Source organism: Salvelinus fontinalis, unplaced genomic scaffold, assembly GCF_029448725.1.
Source record: "Salvelinus fontinalis isolate EN_2023a unplaced genomic scaffold, ASM2944872v1 scaffold_0491, whole genome shotgun sequence".
Taxonomy (NCBI): Eukaryota; Metazoa; Chordata; class Actinopteri; order Salmoniformes; family Salmonidae; genus Salvelinus; species Salvelinus fontinalis.
In genome coordinates, this window is record NW_026600700.1 from 1 (window position 1) to 23,068 (window position 23,068).

Genomic DNA, 23,068 nt, shown 5'->3' on the forward strand with positions numbered 1-23,068 from the left:
ACAGTAGGAAGCAGCCTTGTGATGTCCTGTACTCCTGGGTAGAACAGTAGGAAGCAGCCTTGTGATGTCCTGTACTCCTGGGTAGAACAGTAGGAAGCAGCCTTGTGATGTCCTGTACTCCTGGGTAGAACAGTAGGCAGCAGCCTTGTGATGTCCTGTACTCCTGGGTAGAACAGTAGGAAGCAGCCTTGTGATGTCCTGTACTCGTGCTCCTGGGTAGAACAGTAGGAAGCAGCCTTGTGATGTCCTGTACTCCTGGGTAGAACAGTAGGAAGCAGCCTTGTGATGTCCTGTACTCCTGGGTAGAACAGTAGGAAGCAGCCTTGTGATGTCCTGTACTCCTGGGTAGAACAGTAGGAAGCAGCCTTGTGATGTCCTGTACTCCTGGGTAGAACAGTAGGAAGCAGCCTTGTGATGTCCTGTACTCCTGGTTAGAACAGTAGGAAGCAGCCTTGTGATGTCCTGTACTCCTGGGTAGAACAGTAGGAAGCAGCCTTGTGATGTCCTGTACTCCTGGGTAGAACAGTAGGAAGCAGTCTTGTGATGTCCTGTACTCCCGGGTAGAACAGTAGGAAGCAGCCTTGTGATGTCCTGTACTCCTGGGTAGAACAGTAGGAAGCAGCCTTGTGATGTCCTGTACTCCTGGGTAGAACAGTAGGAAGCAGCCTTGTGATGTCCTGTACTCCTGGGTAGAACAGTAGGAAGCAGCCTTGTGATGTCCTGTACTCCTGGGTAGAACAGTAGGAAGCAGCCTTGTGATGTCCTGTACTCCTGGGTAGAACAGTAGGAAGCAGCCTTGTGATGTCCTGTACTCCTGGGTAGAACAGTAGGAAGCAGCCTTGTGATGTCCTGTACTCCTGGGTAGAACAGTAGGAAGCAGCCTTGTGATGTCCTGTACTCCTGGGTAGAACAGTAGGAAGCAGTCTTGTGATGTCCTGTACTCCTGGGTAGAACAGTAGGAAGCAGCCTTGTGATGTCCTGTACTCCTGGGTAGAACAGTAGGAAGCAGCCTTGTGATGTCCTGTACTCCTGGGTAGAACAGTAGGAAGCAGCCTTGTGATGTCCTGTACTCCTGGGTAGAACAGTAGGAAGCAGCCTTGTGATGTCCTGTACTCCTGGGTAGAACAGTAGGAAGCAGCCTTGTGATGTCCTGTACTCGTGCTCCTGGGTAGAACAGTAGGAAGCAGCCTTGTGATGTCCTGTACTCGTGCTCCTGGGTAGAACAGTAGGAAGCAGCCTTGTGATGTCCTGTACTCCTGGGTAGAACAGTAGGAAGCAGCCTTGTGATGTCCTGTGCTCCTGGGTAGAACAGTAGGAAGCAGCCTTGTGATGTCCTGTACTCCTGGGTAGAACAGTAGGAAGCAGCCTTGTGATGTCCTGTACTCCTGGGTAGAACAGTAGGAAGCAGCCTTGTGATGTCCTGTACTCCTGGGTAGAACAGTAGGAAGCAGCCTTGTGATGTCCTGTACTCCTGGGTAGAACAGTAGGAAGCAGCCTTGTGATGTCCTGTACTCCTGGGTAGAACAGTAGGAAGCAGCCTTGTGATGTCCTGTACTCGTGCTCCTGGGTAGAACAGTAGGAAGCAGCCTTGTGATGTCCTGTACTCCTGGGTAGAACAGTAGGAAGCAGCCTTGTGATGTCCTGTACTCCTGGGTAGAACAGTAGGAAGCAGCCTTGTAATGTCCTGTACTCCTGGGTAGAACAGTAGGAAGCAGCCTTGTGATGTCCTGTACTCCTGGGTAGAACAGTAGGAAGCAGCCTTGTGATGTCCTGTACTCCTGGGTAGAACAGTAGGAAGCAGCCTTGTGATGTCCTGTACTCCTGGGTAGAACAGTAGGAAGCAGCCTTGTGATGTCCTGTACTCGTGCTCCTGGGTAGAACAGTAGGAAGCAGCCTTGTGATGTCCTGTACTCCTGGGTAGAACAGTAGGAAGCAGCCTTGTGATGTCCTGTAGTCCTGGGTAGAACAGTAGGAAGCAGCCTTGTGATGTCCTGTACTCCTGGGTAGAACAGTAGGAAGCAGCCTTGTGATGTCCTGTACTCCTGGGTAGAACAGTAGGAAGCAGCCTTGTGATGTCCTGTACTCCTGGGTAGAACAGTAGGAAGCAGTCTTGTGATGTCCTGTACTCCTGGGTAGAACAGTAGGAAGCAGCCTTGTGATGTCCTGTACTCCTGGGTAGAACAGTAGGAAGCAGCCTTGTGATGTCCTGTACTCCTGGGTAGAACAGTAGGAAGCAGCCTTGTGATGTCCTGTACTCCTGGGTAGAACAGTAGGAAGCAGCCTTGTGATGTCCTGTACTCCTGGGTAGAACAGTAGGAAGCAGCCTTGTGATGTCCTGTACTCGTGTCCCTTGGTAGAACAGTAGGAAGCAGCCTTGTGATGTCCTGTACTCCTGGGTAGAACAGTAGGAAGCAGCCTTGTGATGTCCTGTACTCGTGTTCCTGGGTAGAACAGTAGGAAGCAGCCTTGTGATGTCCTGTACTCCTGGGTAGAACAGTAGGAAGCAGCCTTGTGATGTCCTGTACTCCTGGGTAGAACAGTAGGAAGCAGCCTTGTGATGTCCTGTACTCCTGGGTAGAACAGTAGGAAGCAGCCTTGTGATGTCCTGTACTCCTGGGTAGAACAGTAGGAAGCAGCCTTGTGATGTCCTGTACTCCTGGGTAGAACAGTAGGAAGCAGCCTTGTGATGTCCTGTACTCGTGCTCCTGGGTAGAACAGTAGGAAGCAGCCTTGTGATGTCCTGTGCTCCTGGGTAGAACAGTAGGAAGCAGCCTTGTGATGTCCTGTACTCCTGGGTAGAACAGTAGGAAGCAGCCTTGTGATGTCCTGTACTCCTGGGTAGAACAGTAGGAAGCAGCCTTGTGATGTCCTGTACTCCTGGGTAGAACAGTAGGAAGCAGCCTTGTGATGTCCTGTACTCCTGGGTAGAACAGTAGGAAGCAGCCTTGTGATGTCCTGTACTCCTGGGTAGAACAGTAGGAAGCAGCCTTGTGATGTCCTGTACTCCTGGGTAGAACAGTAGGAAGCAGCCTTGTGATGTCCTGTACTCCTGGGTAGAACAGTAGGAAGCAGCCTTGTGATGTCCTGTACTCCTGGGTAGAACAGTAGGAAGCAGCCTTGTGATGTCCTGTGCTCCTGGGTAGAACAGGGTTTTTGCCTTGGGGACCGAGATGTTTCTCACCATAGAGCTGCCTATGATGACAGCTGGTGATGTTGAATGGGCCGGTCTCTCAGGAAACCTCAAGGTCTGGTGAGGGTGGGAGCTCCGAGGATCTGAACCCGAGGTTGAAGCCACCGGAGAGGAAGATAGAACCGAGGACAAAGACGCTTGACAACAGGTTCTAAGATAAAGAAAGCCATTCTGCTTGATAGAGAATAATACATACATGTGGCTTCTACGCTTTATTAAGTCTTTATATAAGTACAAGGTACCTAACCCTTTATTAAATCCTTATACAGAGACTGGTGCATTTCACGAAATAGATGGCTGCATGAGGTGGGAAGATTATGTGAATATATTGAAGCAACATCTCAAGATATCATTCAGGAAGTTAAAACTTCTTATGGCTGCAAGCCCGACGCCGGTACACTTATGACAACAGCCAGCTCAAAGTGCAGGGCGCGAAATTCAAAAGATATTTTTTTTAAATATTTAACTTTCACACATTAACAAGTCCAATACAGCATATGAAAGGTACACATCTTGTGAATCCAGCCAACATGTCCGATTTTTTAAATGTTTTACAGGGAAGACACAATATGTAAATCTATTAGCTAACCACGTTAGCAAAAGACACCACTTTTTTTACTCCACCAGTTTTTTACTCCATCAGTAGCTATCACAAATTCGACCAAATAAAGATACAAATAGCCACTAACCAAGAAACAACTTCATCAGATGATAGTCTGATAACATATTTATTGTATAGCATATGTTTTGTTCGAAAAATGTGCATATTTCAGGTATAAATCATAGTTTACATTGCAGCTACAATCAGAAATTGCACCGAAAGCAGCCATAATATTTACAGACACCAACGTCAAATAGCTAATTACTCATCATAAAACATTCTGAAAAATACATAGTGTACAGCAAATGAAAGACAGGCATCTTGTGATTCCAGACAATATTTCCGATTTATTAAGTGTTTTACAGCGAAAACAAAATGTAGCGTTATATTAGCGTAGCCACAATAGCCAGAAACACTTGGGCGCCGACGACCAGTTCACATGCACGACAGATATATGAAATAGCATCATAAAATGTTTCTTACTTTTGGTGATCTTCCGTCAGAATGTTGGACAAGGTGTCCTTTGTCCAGAACAGTCGTTGTTTGGATCTGGAACGGCAAATTTCCCTCTTGATTTAGCATGGGCACTTGCCAAGTGGCACGGATCTCTCCAACGTCAACAAAGTCAGAGAACGGAACACGGCAAAACTCCACGGCAAAAAATTTCAATAATCTGATGAAACTATATTGAAAAAACATACTTTACGATGATATGGTCATATGTATCAGATAAAATCAAAGCCGGAGATATTAGTCGTCCATAACGGCAGCTAAACAGAAGGCAATCCCACTGTCCACCGCGCGCTCCTCAGAGTACCGGAAATGAGGGACACGTCATACAAAGAGCTTGTATTCCAATTCAGACCAAGATAAACACAAAATTTCTTCTCTCACAGCCTCTTGACATCCAGGGGAAGGTCTATGAAGTGCACGTAGACTCTTACGTATCATGCCCATGTATAGGCAGGAAGAAGAACAGAGCCTCGATTTCAGACTTTCTACTTCCTGGTCAGGAAGTTTGTGCCAAATGAGTTCTGTTTGACTCACAGATATAATTCAAACGGTTTTAGAAACTAGAGAGTGTTTTCTATCCAATAGTAATAATAATATGCATATTGTACGAGCAAGAATTGAGTACGAGGCCGTTTGAAATGGGCACCTTTTATCTGGCTACTCAATACTCCCCCTGCAGCCCAAACAGGTTAAAGCTTGGTCGCAAATGGGTCGTCCAAATGGACAATGACCCCAAGCATACTTCCAAAGTTGTGACAAAATGGCTTAAGGACACCAAAGTCAAGGTATTGGAGTGGCCATCACGAAGCCCTGACCTCAATCCCATAGAAAATGTGTGGGCAGAACTGAAAAAGCGTGTGTGAACAAGGAGGCCTACAAACCTGACTCCGTTACACCAGCTCTGTCAGGAGGAATGGGCCAAAATTCACCCAACTTATTGTGGGAAGCTCGTGGAAGGCTACCGGAAATGTTTGACCCAAATTAAACAATTTAAAGGCAATGCTACCAAATACTAATTGAGTGTATGTAAACTGACCTACTGGGAATGTGATGAAAGAACAAAAAGCTGAAATAAATAATTCTCTCTACTATTATTCTGAGATTTCACATTCTTAGTCAAAATCTAATCTAAACACTCTCCAGGAATAAACAGATTTTCATATTAGTGTTGAAAACTAGATGGAGTTGGGGACAGTTAAGGTGTTGTATTCAATATATGGGCTTTCATGTGCTAAATGGAATGTTATTCATATCTGAGTGCACATTGTTTTATTCTGCAGGAGTTGCTTCCTGTACCATGGGACCCCATTCCTTTTACCGAGAGCCGTTTGAGAAAATCTCAACAGACCTTGATACAATTACTGAACCTTCCAGTCTCCATCTTGTCTCTCGTGCCCCCCCTCTGGCACCGCTACAGACCTCACGGGGGAATAGCAGTGACTATTCAGAAGAAGATTTGGTCAGTCAGGCATCAAATGTAGGCCTCTTCTCACACATTCGCTGCCGTGGCGGTAGCGCCGAGGGACCTGTATTGTGCCTTTTCACACACTCCTCTCAGCGGACTCAGAAACCCTCAGCCCGGGAAAGAGAGGAGGAGAGAGAGAGAGGAGATAGAGAGACAGAGAGAGAGAGACAGAGAGACAGAGAGAGAGAGAGACACAGAGAGAGAGAGACAGAGAGAGAGAGAGAGAGAGGGAGAGAGAGAGAGACATGGAGAGGGAGAGAGAGAGAGACAGAGAGGGAGAGAGGGGGAGAGAGAGATAGAGGGAGACAGAGAGAGAGAGACAGAGAGGGAGAGAGACATAGAGAGACAGCTCCTGGGCTAAAGGAGTCTCTGTCTCTGCTTCAGGGGGTTTCAGCCTGATGCTTTTTGTCTAGCTCCTGGACCTGACTCTACCTCGGAGAGGAGAGGAGATTTCTAGTGTTGACCCTCAATGGACACATGATGTTAATGGACAGGGGAAGTAGAGTGGGTCTGGGGTAGAGGTGGAGTGGAAGGGGACTGGCATAGAGGTGGAGAGGAGTGGTGTGGGGTTGGGAGAGAGGTGGGTTGGGTAGAGGTGGGGTGGGGCTGGGATAGAGGTGTGGTGGAGGCAGACTGGGGTAGAGGTGGAGTGGAGTGGGGCTGGGATAGAGGTGGGTGGAGTGGGACTGGGATAGAGGTGGAGTGGAGTGGGGCTGGGATAGAGGTGGGTGGGACTGGGATAGAGGTGGGTGGAGTGGGGCTGGGATAGAGGTGGGTGGGACTGGGATAGAGGTGGGGTGGAGTGGGGCTGGGATAGAGGTGGGGTGGAGTGGGGCTGGGATAGAGGTGGGTGGGACTGGGATAGAGGTGGGGTGTAGTGGGGCTGGGATAGAGGTGGGGTGGAGTGGGACTGGGATAGAGGTGGGTGGAGTGGGGCTGGGATAGAGGTGGAGTGGAGTGGGGCTGGGATAGAGGTGGGTGGGACTGGGATAGAGGTGGGTGGAGTGGGGCTGGGATAGAGGTTGGTGGGACTGGGATAGAGGTGGGGTGGAGTGGGGCTGGGATAGAGGTGGGGTGGAGTGGGGCTGGGATAGAGGTGGGTGGGACTGGGATAGAGGTGGGGTGTAGTGGGGCTGGGATAGAGGTGGGGTGGAGTGGGACTGGGATAGAGGTGGGTGGAGTGGGGCTGGGATAGAGGTGGGTGGAGTGGGGCTGGGATAGAGGTGGAGTGGGACTGGGATAGAGGTGGGTGGAGTGGGACTGGGATAGAGGTGGGTGGAGTGGGGCTGGGATAGAGGTGGGTGGAGTGGGACTGGGATAGAGGTGGGTGGAGTGGGACTGGGATAGAGGTGGGGTGGAGTGGGGCTGGGATAGAGGTGGGTGGAGTGGGACTGGGATAGAGGTGGGTGGAGTGGGACTGGGATAGAGGTGGGGTGGAGTGGGACTGGGATAGAGGTGTGGTGGAGTGGGACTGGGATAGAGGTGGGTGGAGTGGGACTGGGATAGAGGTGGGGTGGAGTGGGACTGGGATAGAGGTGAGGTGGAGTGGGGCTGGGATAGAGGTGGGTGGAATGGGGCTGGGATAGAGGTGGAGTGGAGTGGGACTGGGATAGAGGTGGGTGGAGTGGGACTGGGATAGAGGTGGGATGGAGTGGGACTGGGATAGAGGTGAGGTGGAGTGGGACTGGGATAGAGGTGGGGTGGAGTGGGACTGGGATAGAGGTGGGGTGGAGTGGGACTGGGATAGAGGTGGGTGGAGTGGGGCTGGGATAGAGGTGGGTGGAGTGGGGCTGGGATAGAGGTGGGTGGAGTGGGACTGGGATAGAGGTGGGGTGGAGTGGAGTGAGACTGGGATAGAGGTGGGTGGAGTGGGACTGGGATAGAGGTGGGTGGAGTGGGACTGGGATAGAGGTGGGTGGAGTGGGACTGGGATAGAGGTGGGTGGAGTGGGACTGGGATAGAGGTGGGATGGAGTGGAACTGGGATAGAGGTGAGGTGGAGTGGGACTGGGATAGAGGTGGGGTGGAGTGGGACTGGGATAGAGGTGGGTGGAGTGGGACTGGGATAGAGGTGGGTGGAGTGGGGCTGGGATAGAGGTGGGTGGAGTGGGGCTGGGATAGAGGTGGGGTGGAGTGGGACTGGGATAGAGGTGGGTGGAGTGGGACTGGGATAGAGGTGGGTGGAGTGGGACTGGGATAGAGGTGGGGTGGAGTGGGGCTGGGATAGAGGTGGGTGGAGTGGAGTGGGACTGGGATAGAGGTGGAGTGGAGTGGGAATGGCATAGAGGTTGGTGGAATGGGACTGGGATAGAGGTGGGTGGAGTGGAGTGGGACTAGGATAGAGGTGGGGTGGAGTGGGACTGGGATAGAGGTGGGGTGGAGTGGGACTGGGATAGAGGTGGAGTGGGACTGGGATAGAGGTGGGTGGAGTGGGACTGGGATAGAGGTGGGGTGGAGTGGGACTGGGATAGAGGTGGGGTGGAGTGGGGCTGGGATAGAGGTGGAGTGGGACTGGGATAGAGGTGGGTGGAGTGGGACTGGGATAGAGGTGAGGTGGAGTGGGACTGGGATAGAGGTGGGGTGGGGTGGGGCTGGGATAGAGGTGGAGTGGAGTGGGACTGGGATAGAGGTGGGTGGAGTGGGACTGGGATAGAGGTGGGGTGGAGTGGGACTGGGATAGAGGTGGAGTGGAGTGGGACTGGGGTAGAGGTGGGTGGAGTGGGGCTGGGATAGAGGTGGGGTGGAGTGGGACTGGGATAGAGGTGGGGTGGAGTGGGACTGGGGTAGAGGTGGGTGGAGTGGGACTGGGATAGAGGTGGAGTGGAGTGGGGCTGGGATAGAGGTGGAGTGGAGTGGGACTGGGATAGAGGTGGGTGGGACTGGGATAGAGGTGGAGTGGAGTGGGACTGGGATAGAGGTGGGGTGGAGTGGGGCTGGGATAGAGGTGGAGTGGGACTGGGATAGAGGTGGAGTGGGACTGGGATAGAGGTGGGTGGAGTGGGACTGGGATAGAGGTGGGGTGGAGTGGGACTGGGATAGAGGTGGGGTGGAGTGGGACTGGGATAGAGGTGGGGTGGAGTGGGATTGGGATAGAGGTGGGTGGAGTGGGACTGGGATAGAGGTGTGGTGGAGTGGGACTGGGATAGAGGTGGGTGGAGTGGGACTGGGATAGAGGTGGGGTGGAGTGGGACTGGGATAGAGGTGGGTGGAGTGGGGCTGGGATAGAGGTGGGGTGGAGTGGGACTGGGATAGAGGTGTGGTGGAGTGGGACTGGGATAGAGGTGGGGTGGAGTGGGACTGGGATAGAGGTGGGTGGAGTGGGACTGGGATAGAGGTGGGTGGAGTGGGATAGAGGTGGGTGGAGTGGGACTGGGATAGAGGTGGGTGGAGTGGGACTGGGATAGAGGTGGGGTGGAGTGGGACTGGGATAGAGGTGGGGTGGAGTGGGGCTGGGATAGAGGTGGAGTGGGACTGGGATAGAGGTGGGTGGAGTGGGATAGAGGTGGGTGGAGTGGGACTGGGATAGAGGTGGGTGGAGTGGGATAGAGGTGGGTGGAGTGGGACTGGGATAGAGGTGGGTGGAGTGGGACTGGGATAGAGGTGGGTGGAGTGGGACTGGGATAGAGGTGGGGTGGAGTGGGACTGGGATAGAGGTGGGGTGGAGTGGGACTGGGATAGAGGTGGGTGGAGTGGGACTGGGATAGAGGTGGGGTGGAGTGGGACTGGGATAGAGGTGGGGTGGAGTGGGGCTGGGATAGAGGTGGGGTGGAGTGGGGCTGGGATAGAGGTGGGGTGGAGTGGGACTGGGATAGAGGTGGGTGGGACTGGGATAGAGGTGGGGTGGAGTGGGGCTGGGATAGAGGTGGGTGGAGTGGGGCTGGGATAGAGGTGGAGTGGGACTGGGACTGGGATAGAGGTGGGGTGGAGTGGGGCTGGGATAGAGGTGGGTGGAGTGGGGCTGGGATAGAGGTGGAGTGGGACTGGGATAGAGGTGGGGTGGAGTGGGGCTGGGATAGAGGTGGGGTGGAGTGGGGCTGGGATAGAGGTGGGTGGAGTGGGACTGGGATAGAGGTGTGGTGGAGTGGGACTGGGATAGAGGTGGGTGGAGTGGGGCTGGGATAGAGGTGGGTGGAGTGGGACTGGGATAGAGGTGGGTGGAGTGGGACTGGGATAGAGGTGGGGTGGAGTGGGACTGGGATAGAGGTGGGGTGGAGTGGGACTGGGATAGAGGTGGGGTGGAGTGGGACTGGGATAGAGGTTGGGTGGAGTGGGGCTGGGATAGAGGTGGGGTGGAGTGGGGCTGGGATAGAGGTGGGGTGGAGTGGGACTGGGATAGAGGTGGGTGGAGTGGGATAGAGGTGGGTGGAGTGGGACTGGGATAGAGGTGGGGTGGAGTGGGGCTGGGATAGAGGTGGGGTGGAGTGGGACTGGGATAGAGGTGGGGTGGAGTGGGACTGGGATAGAGGTGGGGTGGAGTGGGACTGGGATAGAGGTGGGGTGGAGATGGACTGGGATAGAGGTGGGGTGGAGTGGGACTGGGATAGAGGTGGGGTGGAGTGGGACTGGGATAGAGGTGGGGTGGAGTGGGGCTGGGATAGAGGTGGGGTGGAGTGGGATAGAGGTGGGGTGGAGTGGGACTGGGATAGAGGTGGGTGGAGTGGGGCTGGAATAGAGGTGGGGTGGAGTGGGACTGGGATAGAGGTGGGTGGAGTGGGACTGGGATAGAGGTGGGTGGAGTGGGACTGGGATAGAGGTGGGGTGGAGTGGGACTGGGATAGAGGTGGGGTGGAGTGGGACTGGGATAGAGGTGGGTGGAGTGGGACTGGGATAGAGGTGGGGTGGAGTGTGACTGGGATAGAGGTGGGTGGAGTGGGACTGGGATAGAGGTGGGGTGGAGTGGGGCTGGGATAGAGGTGGGGTGGAGTGGGACTGGGATAGAGGTGGGGTGGGACTGGGATAGAGGTGGGGTGGAGTGGGACTGGGATAGAGGTGGGGTGGGACTGGGATAGAGGTGGGTGGATTGGGACTGGGATAGAGGTGGGTGGAGTGGGACTGGGATAGAGGTGGGTGGAGTGGGACTGGGATAGAGGTGGGGTGGAGTGGGGCTGGGATAGAGGTGGGGTGGAGTGGGACTGGGACAGAGGTGTGGTGGAGTGGGACTGGGATAGAGGTAGGGTCGAGTGGGGCTGGGATAGAGGTGGGGTGGAGTGGGACTGGGATAGAGGTGGGGTGGAGTGGGACTGGGATAGAGGTGGGGTGGAGTGGGGCTGGGATAGAGGTGGGTGGAGTGGGACTGGGATAGAGGTGGGGTGGAGTGGGACTGGGATAGAGGTGGGGTGGAGTGGGACTGGGATAGAGGTGGGGTGGAGTGGGGCTGGGATAGAGGTGGGGTGGAGTGGGACTGGGATAGAGGTGGGGTGGAGTGGGGCTGGGATAGAGGTGGGTGGAGTGGGGCTGGGATAGAGGTGGGGTGGAGTGGGACTGGGATAGAGGTGGGTGGGGTGGAGTGGGACTGGGATAGAGGTGGGGTGGAGTGGAGTGGGACTGGGATAGAGGTGGGTGGAGTGGAGTGGGATAGAGGTGGAGTGGGGCTGGGATAGAGGTGGGTGGAGTGGGGCTGGGATAGAGGTTGGTGGAGTGGGACTGGGATAGAGGTGGAGTGGAGTGGGACTGGGATAGAGGTGGGGTGGAGTGGAGTGGGATAGAGGTGGGTGGAGTGGGACTGGGATAGAGGTGGGGTGGAGTGGGACTGGGATAGAGGTGGGGTGGAGTGGGACTGGGATAGAGGTGGAGTGGAGTGGGACTGGGATAGAGGTGGGGTGGAGTGGGACTGGGATAGAGGTGGGGTGGAGTGGGACTGGGATAGAGGTGGGTTGGAGTGGGGCTGGGATAGAGGTGGGTGGAGTGGGACTGGGATAGAGGTGGAGTGGGGTGGGACTGGGATAGAGGTGGAGTGGGATGGGGCTGGGATAGAGGTGGGTGGAGTGGGGCTGGGATAGAGGTGGGTGGAGTGGGACTGGGATAGAGGTGGGTGGAGTGGGGCTGGGATAGAGGTGGGTGGAGTGGGACTGGGATAGAGGTGGGTGGAGTGGGACTGGGATAGAGGTGGGTGGAGTGGGGCTGGGATAGAGGTGGGTGGAGTGGGGCTGGGATAGAGGTGGGTGGAGTGGGACTGGGATAGAGGTGGGTGGAGTGGGACTGGGATAGAGGTGGGTGGAGTGGGGCTGGGTTAGAGGTGGGTGGAGTGGGGCTGGGATAGAGGTGGGTGGAGTGGGGCTGGGATAGAGGTGGGTGGAGTGGGGCTGGGATAGAGGTGGGTGGAGTGGAGTGGGACTGGGATAGAGGTGGGTGGAGTGGGATAGAGGTGGGGTGGAGTGGGATAGAGGTGGGGTGGAGTGGGGCTGGGATAGAGGTGGGGTGGAGTGGGGCTGGGATAGAGGTGGGGTGGAGTGGGACTGGGATAGAGGTGGATGGAGTGGGTCTGGGATAGAGGTGGGGTGGAGTGGGACTGGGATAGAGGTGGAGTGGAGTGGGACTGGGATAGAGGTGGGTGGAGTAGGATAGAGGTGGGGTGGAGTGGGATAGAGGTGGGGTGGAGTGGGGCTGGGATAAAGGTGGGGTGGAGTGGGGCTGGGATAGAGGTGGGTGGAGTGGGACTGGGATAGAGGTGGGTGGAGTGGGATAGAGGTGGGGTGGAGTGGAGTGGGATAGAGGTGGGTGGAGTGGGGCTCTGATAGAGGTGGGTGGAGTGGGACTGGGATAGAGGTGGGGTGGAGTGGGGCTCTGATAGAGGTGGGTGGAGTGGGGCTGGGATAGAGGTGGGTGGAGTGGGGCTGGGATAGAGGTGGGTGGAGTGGGACTGGGATAGAGGTGGGGTGGAGTGGGGCTGGGATAGAGGTGGGTGGAGTGGGGCTGGGATAGAGGTGGGTGGAGTGGGGCTGGGATAGAGGTGGGTGGAGTGGAGTGGGGCTGGGATAGAGGTGGGGTGGAGAAAGTAAAGACATGTATTTTTTGACCCCCTTTTTCTCCCCAGTTTCTAGATGATGATCTTGTCTCATTGCTACAAGTCACCAACGGGCGGTGAAGGTCAAGTCCTGCGTCCACTGAAACATGACCTGCCAAACCGCTCTTCTTTAAATGGATTGTATCCCTTTTTTCAATTTTTTGCCTAAAACCCAGCCTGTCGCTCAGGACCTAAATCAAGGATATCTCCTGACCCCTCCTGTCTCAGCCTAAAGTATTTATGCTGCAGTAGTTCATGTGTCGGGGGGCTAGGGTCAGTTTGTTATATCTGGAGTACTTCTCCTGTCTTATCCAGTGTCCTGTGTGAATTTAAGTAGGCTCTCTCTAATTCTCTCTTTCTCTCTTTCTTTCTCTCTCTGAGGACCTGAGCCCTAGGACTACCTGGCATGATGACTCCTTGCTGTCCCCAGTCCACCTGGCCGTGCTGCTGCTCCAGTTTCAACTGTTCTGCCTGCGGCTATGGAACCCTGACCTGTTCACCGGACGTGCTACCTGTCCCAGACCTGCTGTTTTCAACTCTCTAGAGACTGCAGGAGCGGTAGAGATACTCTTAATGATTGGCTATGAAAAGCCAACTGACATTTACTCCTGAGGTGCTGACTTGCTGCACCCTCGACAACTACTGTGATTATTATTATTTGACTCTGCTGGTCATTTATGAACATTTGAACATCTTGGCCATGTTCTGTTATAATCTCCACCCGACACAGCCAGAAGAGGACTGGCCACCCCTCATAGCCTGGTTCCTCTCTAGGTTTCTTCCTAGGTTTTGGCCTTTCTAGGGAGTTTTTCCTAGCCACCGTGCTTCTACACCTGCATTGCTTGCTGTTTGGGGTTTTAGGCTGGGTTTCTGTACAGCACTTTGAGATATCAGCTGTTGTACGAGGGCTATATACATTGATTTGATTTGATTTGATATGCATATTCTTGATACCATTTGAAACAAAACAATTTGAAGTTTGTGTAAATGTGAAATAAATGTAGGAGCGTATAACACTTTAGATCTGGTAAAAGATAATACATTGAAAAACCATGCGGTTTGTAAGATCATCTTTGAAATGCAAGAGAAAGGCCATAATGTATTATTCCAACCCAGGCGCAATTTAGATTTTGGCCACTAGATGGCATCAGTGTGTATGCAAAGTTTTAGACTGATCCAATTACCCATTGCATTTCTGTTCAAAATGTTGTATCAAGACTGCACAAATGTGCCTAATTAATAAATGATCATGTTCATAACTGTCCACTCTCCTCAAACAATAGCATGGTTTTCTTTCACTGTACTAGCTACTGTAAATTGGACAGTGCAGTTATATTAACAAGAACTTACGCTTGTTGCCAATCTCAGATATGTCTATGTCCTGAGAAATGTTCTTGTTACTTACAACCTCATCAGCCTTTGTTATCTCAAACATCCCACAGGGGACCCACCAATCCTGTAGAGGTTTTAACACCCACCCGATTAACCTGGCGCAATGAGCCAAGTAAAGCCCCCCACAGCCAAACCCTCCCCTAACCCGGACGACTCTGGACCAATTGTGCGCCGCCCTATGGTACTCCTGGTCACGGCTGGTAATGACACAGCCTGGCATCAAACACCAGGCTGGAGTGACGCTGCGATGCAGTGTTTTAGACTGCGTCACGCTGGAGGCCCTGGGATCGAACCCCAGGCTGTAGTGACTGCATCACGCTGGAGGCCCTGGGATCGAACCCCAGGCTGTATTGACGCTGCGATGCAGTGTTTTAGACTGCGTCACGCTGGAGGCCCTGGGATCGAACCCCAGGCTGTATTGACGCTGCGATGCAGTGTTTTAGACTGCGTCACGCTGGAGGCCCTGGGATCGAACCCCAGGCTGTAGTGACGCTGCGATGCAGGGCCTTAGACAGCGTCACGCTGGAGGCCCTGGGATCGAACCCCAGGCTGTAGTGACGCTGCGATGCAGGGCCTTAGACTGCGCCACGCTGGAGGCCCTGGGATCGAACCCCAGGCTGTATTGACGCTGCGATGCAGTGCTTTAGACAGCGCCACGCTGGAGGCCCTGGGATCGAACCCCAGGCTGTAGTGACGCTGCGATGCAGTGCTTTAGACTGCGTCACGCTGGAGGTCCCACATGTATTTCTATTCATGGTTTTAGGGCAGGCAGTGTGTTGAAAGCTTTTTCTTCAGGATTGAAAGGTATAAAGGTGTAAAGCTCAGAGGATTTAACTTCCATCAGTATTTATCACAAACCCTCCTCTCCTTCCTTCTATCTGTCCTTCTTTCCTTCCTTCCTCTACTGCAGCAGTTTGTTGCCAGAGCCCCCAGACCCTAAGACCAGTCAATGCATTAACACATGTGGCTGTATTCAACTCACTTTAACCATTAATCAATACCGCTAGAGCCATGTTCAGTTGATTATCATTCTCAATGTCCCTAATTGAGATTCAAGGTGTAGAAACGACTGTCTATTTGACAGATTAAATAAACAATATAGTATATTCCAGACTGTTCCATGAAGGGAACATTTACCTGTAGTCTCCGTCTCTTCTAGATGAGTCAGATATCCACATCACCTCAGAACATTTACCTGTAGTCTCTTCTAGATGAGTCAGATATCCACATCACCTCAGAACATTTACCTGTAGTCTCTTCTAGATGAGTCAGATATCCACATCACCTCAGAACATTTACCTGTAGTCTCCTTCTAGATGAGTCAGATATCCACATCACCTCAGAACATTTACCTGTAGTCTCCTTCTAGATGAGTCAGATATCCACATCACCTCAGAACATTTACCTGTAGTCTCCTTCTAGATGAGTCAGATATCCACATCACCTCAGAACATTTACCTGTAGTCTCTTCTAGATGAGTCAGATATCCACATCACCTCAGAACATTTACCTGTAGTCTCCTTCTAGATGAGTCAGATATCCACATCACCTCAGAACATTTACCTGTAGTCTCCTTCTAGATGAGTCAGATATCCACATCACCTCAGAACATTTACCTGTAGTCTCCTTCTAGATGAGTCAGATATCCACATCACCTCAGAACATTTACCTGTAGTCTCCTTCTCTTCTAGATGAGTCAGATATCCACATCACCTCAGAACATTTACCTGTAGTCTCCTTCTTGCCGTCACTCCAGAAACAGTGTCATATGTCTGTGTGTGGTATAAATAGGTATAGTGTGTATAGACAATAGGTAAATACCCTGTCTTTACACTGAGAGATGGACAGATTGAGTCTAGACAATAGTCTGGTAAATACCCTGTCTTTACACTGAGAGATGGACAGATTGAGTCTAGACAATAGTCTGGTAAATACCCTGTCTTTACACTGAGAGATGGACAGATTGAGTCTAGACAATAGTCTGGTAAATACCCTGTCTTTACACTGAGAGATGGACAGATTGAGTCTAGACAATAGTCTGGTAAATACCCTGTCTTTACACTGAGAGATGGACAGATTGAGTCTAGACAATAGGTAAATACCCTGTCTTTACACTGAGAGATGGACAGATTGAGTCTAGACAATAGGTAAATACCCTGTCTTTACACTGAGAGATGGACAGATTGAGTCTAGACAATAGTCTGGTAAATGCCCTGTCTTTACACTGAGAGATGGACAGATTGAGGCTAGACAATAGTCTGGTAAATACCCTGTCTTTACACTGAGAGATGGACAGATTGAGTCTAGACAATAGGTAAATACCCTGTCTTTACACTGAGAGATGGACAGATTGAGTCTAGACAATAGTCTGGTAAATACCCTGTCTTTACACTGAGAGATGGACAGATTGAGTCTAGACAATAGTCTGGTAAATACCCTGTCTTTACACTGAGAGATGGACAGATTGAGTCTAGACAATAGTCTGGTAAATACCCTGTCTTTACACTGAGAGATGGACAGATTGAGTCTAGACAATAGTCTGGTAAATACCCTGTCTTTACACTGAGAGATGGACAGATTGAGTCTAGACAATAGGTAAATACCCTGTCTTTACACTGAGAGATGGACAGATTGAGTCCAGACAATAGTTTGGTAAATACCCTGTCTGTTAAGGCGTTCCTCCTCCTCTCCATTTTCGGAAAAGGAGGAGTATTGAGGGAACCAAGGCGCAGCGAAGTTTGAACACATAATGATTTATTAAATAAACAAAATAGACAAAGACGAAAACGAACTATACTGGATATAACTAACAAAATAACAAAACGATGTAGACAGACCTGAACAACCGAACTTACATATACACGAAGCACGCTGACACAGGAACAGACTACATAAACCGAAAACGAAACGAACAACCGAAACAATCCCGTATGGTGTAAGACATAACACAGACACAGGAGACAATCACCCACAAACACACAGTGATAATGCCCTACCTAAATATGACTCTTGATTAGAGGAAAATGCAAACCACCTGCCTCTAATCAAGAGCCATACCAGGCAAACCGAAACCAACATAGAAACAGGTAACATAGACTGCCCACCCAAAACACATGCCCTGACCAAAAACACATAAAAACTAACATAAATAGGTCAGGACTGTTACAGTACCCCCCCCCCAAGGTGCGAACGCCGGACGCACCAGCACAAAGTCCAGGGGAGGGTCCGGGTGGGCAGTTGACCATGGTGGTGGTTCCGGTTCCGGACGCTGTCCCCATACCACCATAGTCACTCCCCTCTTCTGTCTACCCCTACCACTGACCACCCAAACATTACCTTCCCCTAAATAATCAGCTAGCACCGGAACAAGGGGCAGCACCGGGACAAGGGGTAGCACCGGGACAAGGGGCAGCACAAAAACAAGGGGCAGCACCAGGATAAGGACCATCACTGGAATAAGGGGCAGCACCGGGACAAGGGGCAGCACCGGGACAAGGGGCAGCACCGGGACAAGGGGCAGCACCGGGACAAGGGGCAGCACCGGGACAAGGGGCAGCACCGGGACAAGGGGCAGCACCGGGACAAGGGGCAGCACCGGGACAAGGGGCAGCACCGGGACAAGGGGCAGCACCGGGACAAGGGGCAGCACCGGGACAAGGGGCAGATCCCGGCTGAAGGATTCTGGCAGGTCCTGTTTGGACGGCTCTGGCAGGTCCATGCTGGCTGACGGCTCTCGACGCTCATGGCAGACTGACGGCTCTCTACGCTCATGGCAGGCTGACGGCTCTCGACGCTCATGGCAGGCTGACGGCTCTCGACGCTCATGGCAGGCTGACGGCTCTCGACGCTCATGGCAGGCTGACGGCTCTCGACGCTCATGGCAGGCTGACGGCTCTCGACGCTCATGGCAGGCTGACGGCTCACGACGCTCATGGCGCTCTGACGGCTCTGGCTGCTCATGGCTCTCTGACGGCTCTGGCTGCTCATGGCTCACTGACGGCTCTGGCTGCTCATGGCTCTTTGACGGCTCTGGCTGCTCATGGCTCACTGACGGCTCTGGCTGCTCATGGCTCACTGACGGCTCTGGCTGCTCATGGCTCACTGACGGCTCTGGCAGATCCTGTCTGGTTAGCGGCTCTGGCAGATCCTGTCTGGTTGGCGGCTCTGGCAGATCCTGTCTGGTTGGCGGCTCTGGCAGATCCTGTCTGGTTGGCGGCTCTGGCAGATCCTGTCTGGTTGGCGGCTCTGGCAGATCCTGTCTGGTTGGCGGCTCTGGCAGATCCTGTCTGGTTGGCGGCTCTGGCAGATCCTGTCTGGCTGACGGCTCTAGCGGCTCCTGTCTGGCTGATGGCTCTAGCGGCTCCTGTCTGGCTGACGGCTCTGTAGGCTCATGGCAGACGGGCGGCTTTGCAGGCTCATGGCAGACGGGCGGCTTTGCAGGCTCCTGGCAGACGGATGGCTCAGATGGCGCTGGCAGACGGATGGCTCAGATGGCGCTGAGGAGACAGATGGCTCAGATGGCGCTGGGGAGACGGATGGCTCAGATGGCGCTGGGGAGACGGATGGCTCAGATGGCGCTGGGGAGACGGATGGCTCTGGCCGGATATGGCGCACTGTAGACCTGGTGCGTGGTGCCGGAACTGGAGGCACCGTGCTAATGATAAGCACCTTCCTACTAGTGCGGGGAGCAGAGACAGGGCACACTGAACTCTCAAAGCGTACTCTATACCTGGTGCGTGGCACCGGCACTGGTGGCACCTGGCTGAGGGCACGCACCTCAGGACTAGTACGGGGAGAAGTGACAGTGTGTACAGGACTTGGGAGACGCACAGGTGGCTTAGTGCGTGGGGCCGGAACTGGAGGCACCGAACTGGATACACGCACTATAGGGAGAGTGCGTGGAGGAGGAACAGGGCTCTGGAAATGCACTGGTAGCCTAGTGCGTAATATAGGCACTGTAGGTACTAGGCTGGGGCGTGGAGGTGGCGCCGGAAATACCGGACCGTGCAGGCGTACTGGCTCTCTTGAGCATTGAGCCTGCCCAACCTTACCTGGTTGAATGCTCCCGGTCGCCCTGCCAGTGCAGCGAGGTGGAATAGCCCGCACTGGGCTATGCAGGCGAACCGGGGAAACCATGCGTAAGGCAGGTGCCATGTATGCCGGCCCGAGGAGACGCACTGGAGACCAGACGCGTTGAGCCGGCCTCATGACACCTGGCTCAATGCCCAATCTAGCCCTACCAGTGCGGGGAGGTGGAATAACCCGCACTGGGCTATGCACACGTACAGGAGACACCGTGCGCTCTACTGCGTAACACGGTGTCTGCCCGTACTCCCGCTCTCCACGGTTAGCCTGGGAAGTGGGCGCAGGTCTCCTACCTGCCCTTGGCCCACAACCCCTTAGCCCCCCCCCAAGAAATTTTTGGGAGTTACTCACGGGCTTTTCGGGCTTCCGTGCAAGACGTGTCCCCTCATAATTCCGGTTACGAGCTTGAATCTCCGGCTTCCATCCACGTCTCCTAGCTGCCTCCTCATACCAGCGCTCCTGGGCTGTGGCTGCCTCACTCTTCTCACGAGAGCAGCGATTTCCTCCAGTTTGCGCCCAGGGTCCTCTACCAGACAGGATCTCCTCCCAAGTCCAAAAGTCCTTGTTGCTCCGTCGAGCATTTTTCCCATACCGCTTGGTCTCTGTATTTTGGTGGGTGATTCTGTCATAGCTGTCGCTTTCCTCATCCTCGGATGAGGTGAGGAGAGAAGGATCTTCGGACCAAAATGCGGAGTTAGGGAAATATGCCATCTTTATTTATTAATACGATGGTCACGAAACAAAACACTTTAACAAACTACAAAATAACAAAACGACGTACACGCAACCTGAACATAAACTTACATGGAACAAACGTAAACTCACGAACAGGAACGGACATCGAAACGAACGAACAGTCAAACAGCTCCAAAAGTGAATACATCTAACATAACGAAGACATCACACAGACACAGGAGACAATCACCCACAAACACACAGTGATAATGCCCTACCTAAATATGACTCTTGATTAGAGGAAAATGCAAACCACCTGCCTCTAATCAAGAGCCATACCAGGCAAACCGAAACCAACATAGAAACAGGTAACATAGACTGCCCACCCAAAACACATGCCCTGACCAAAAACACATAAAAACTAACATAAATAGGTCAGGACTGTTACACTGTCTTTACACTGAGAGATGGACAGATTGAGTCTAGACAATAGGTAAATACCCTGTCTTTACACTGAGAGATGGACAGATTGAGTCTAGACAATAGTCTGGTAAATACCCTGTCTTTACACTGAGAGATGGACAGATTGAGTCTAGACAATAGGTAAATACCCTGTCTTTACACTGAGAGATGGACAGATTGAGTCTAGACAATAGGTAAATACCCTGTCTTTACACTGAGAGATGGACAGATTGAGTCTAGACAATAGGTAAATACCCTGTCTTTACACTGAGAGATGGACAGATTGAGTCTAGACAATAGGTAAATACCCTGTCTTTACACTGAGAGATGGACAGATTGAGTCTAGACAATAGGTAAATACCCTGTCTTAACACTGAGAGATGGACAGATTGAGTCTAGACAATAGTCTGGTAAATACCCTGTCTTTACACTGAGAGATGGACAGATTGAGTCTAGACAATAGTCTGGTAAATACCCTGTCTTTACACTGAGAGATGGACAGATTGAGTCTAGACAATAGGTAAATACCCTGTCTTTACACTGAGAGATGGACAGATTGAGTCTAGACAATAGTCTGGTAAATACCCTGTCTTTACACTGAGAGATGGACAGATTGAGTCTAGACAATAGGTAAATACCCTGTCTTTACATTGAGAGATGGAGACCACACGATGACACATTCTGAGAATAGATAGGAAAAACACATACAGACACGATCACTCCTGCATTGAGAAATGTCTCTGACATCTAAAGAACAGACAGTCTGAACAATACAACCCACTAAAATCATCTCCCAATATGCACATTTATAGAGGAATAATGAAGTCGAACCAAAGTGTTTTCCCTCTGTGGTGTGAAGATTATTTAGCTGTAGAATATCGTCTTGGCGGTGGTTATTATTGTGAGAAGGCCAGGCAGGTAATGTTTCAGAATAATGCATGATAATGTGTATATCAGCACTCCTGAGAAACAGCTTAATGTGGTCAGTCAGCTGGAAAATAAGGAGGAGAGGAGAGGAGGGCAACTTCTACTTCTCTATAGTATGATATAATAACATAATAGAGCTCATTCCTCTTGGCTTTGTTTTTCAAAGTAACCCTGAACTAAAGAATGGCCTTTTCAGTCAACCTACCATCACACAGAATTACAATAACCCTCCTCAGTCAACCTACCATCACACATAATCACAATAAACCTCCTCAGTCAACCTACCATCACACAGAATCACAATAAACCTCCTCAGTCAACCTACCATCACACAGAATCACAATAACCCTCCTCAGTCAACCTACCATCACACATAATCACAATAAACCTCCTCAGTCAACCTACCATCACACAGAATCACAATAAACCTCCTCAGTCAACCTACCATCACACAGAACCACAATAAACCTCCTCAGTCAACCTACCATCACACAGAATCACAATAAACCTGTCAACCTACCATCACACAGAACCACAATAAACCTCCTCAGTCAACCTACCATCACACAGAATCACAATAAACCTCCTCAGTCAACCTACCATCACACAGAACCACAATAAACCTCCTCAGTCAACCTACCATCACACAGAATCACAATAAACCTGTCAACCTACCATCACACAGAACCACAATAAACCTCCTCAGTCAACCTACCATCACACAGAATCACAATAAACCTGTCAACCTACCATCACACAGAACCACAATAAACCTCCTCAGTCAACCTACCATCACACAGAATCACAATAAACCTCCTCAGTCAACCTACCATCACACAGAACCACAATAAACCTCCTCAGTCAACCTACCATCACACAGAATCACAATAAACCTCCTCAGTCAACCTACCATCACACAGAACCACAATAAACCTCCTCAGTCAACCTACCATCACACAGAATCACAATAAACCTCCTCAGTCAACCTACCATCACACAGAATCACAATAAACCTCCTCAGTCAACCTACCATCACACAGAATCACAATAAACCTCCTCAGTCAACCTACCATCACACAGAATCACAATAAACCTCCTCTGTCAACCTACCATCACACAGAACCACAATAAACCTCCTCAGTCAACCTACCATCACACAGAATCACAATAAACCTCCTCAGTCAACCTACCATCACACAGAATCACAATAAACCTGTCAACCTACCATCACACAGAATCACAATAAACCTGTCAACCTACCATCACACAGAATCACAATAAACCTCCTCAGTCAACCTACCATCACACAGAATCACAATAAACCTCCTCAGTCAACCGACCATCACACAGAATCACAATAAACCTGTCAACCTACCATCACACAGAACCACAATAAACCTCCTCAGTCAACCTACCATCACACAGAACCACAATAAACCTCCTCAGTCAACCTACCATCACACAGAATCACAATAAACCTGTCAACCTACCATCACACAGAATCACAATAAACCTGTCAACCTACCATCACATCTTCTTGTCCCACACCAGGCCCCCAGTAGTGTCCGCTAACTGCCATCACTAGACAGACCACAGCAGGGCCATTACTAGACAGACCACAGCAGGGCCATCACTAGACAGACCACAGCAGGGCCATCACTAGACAGACCACAGCAGGGCCATCACTAGACAGACCACAGCAGGGCCATCACTAGACAGACCACAGCAGGGCCATCCCTAGACAGACCAAAGCAGG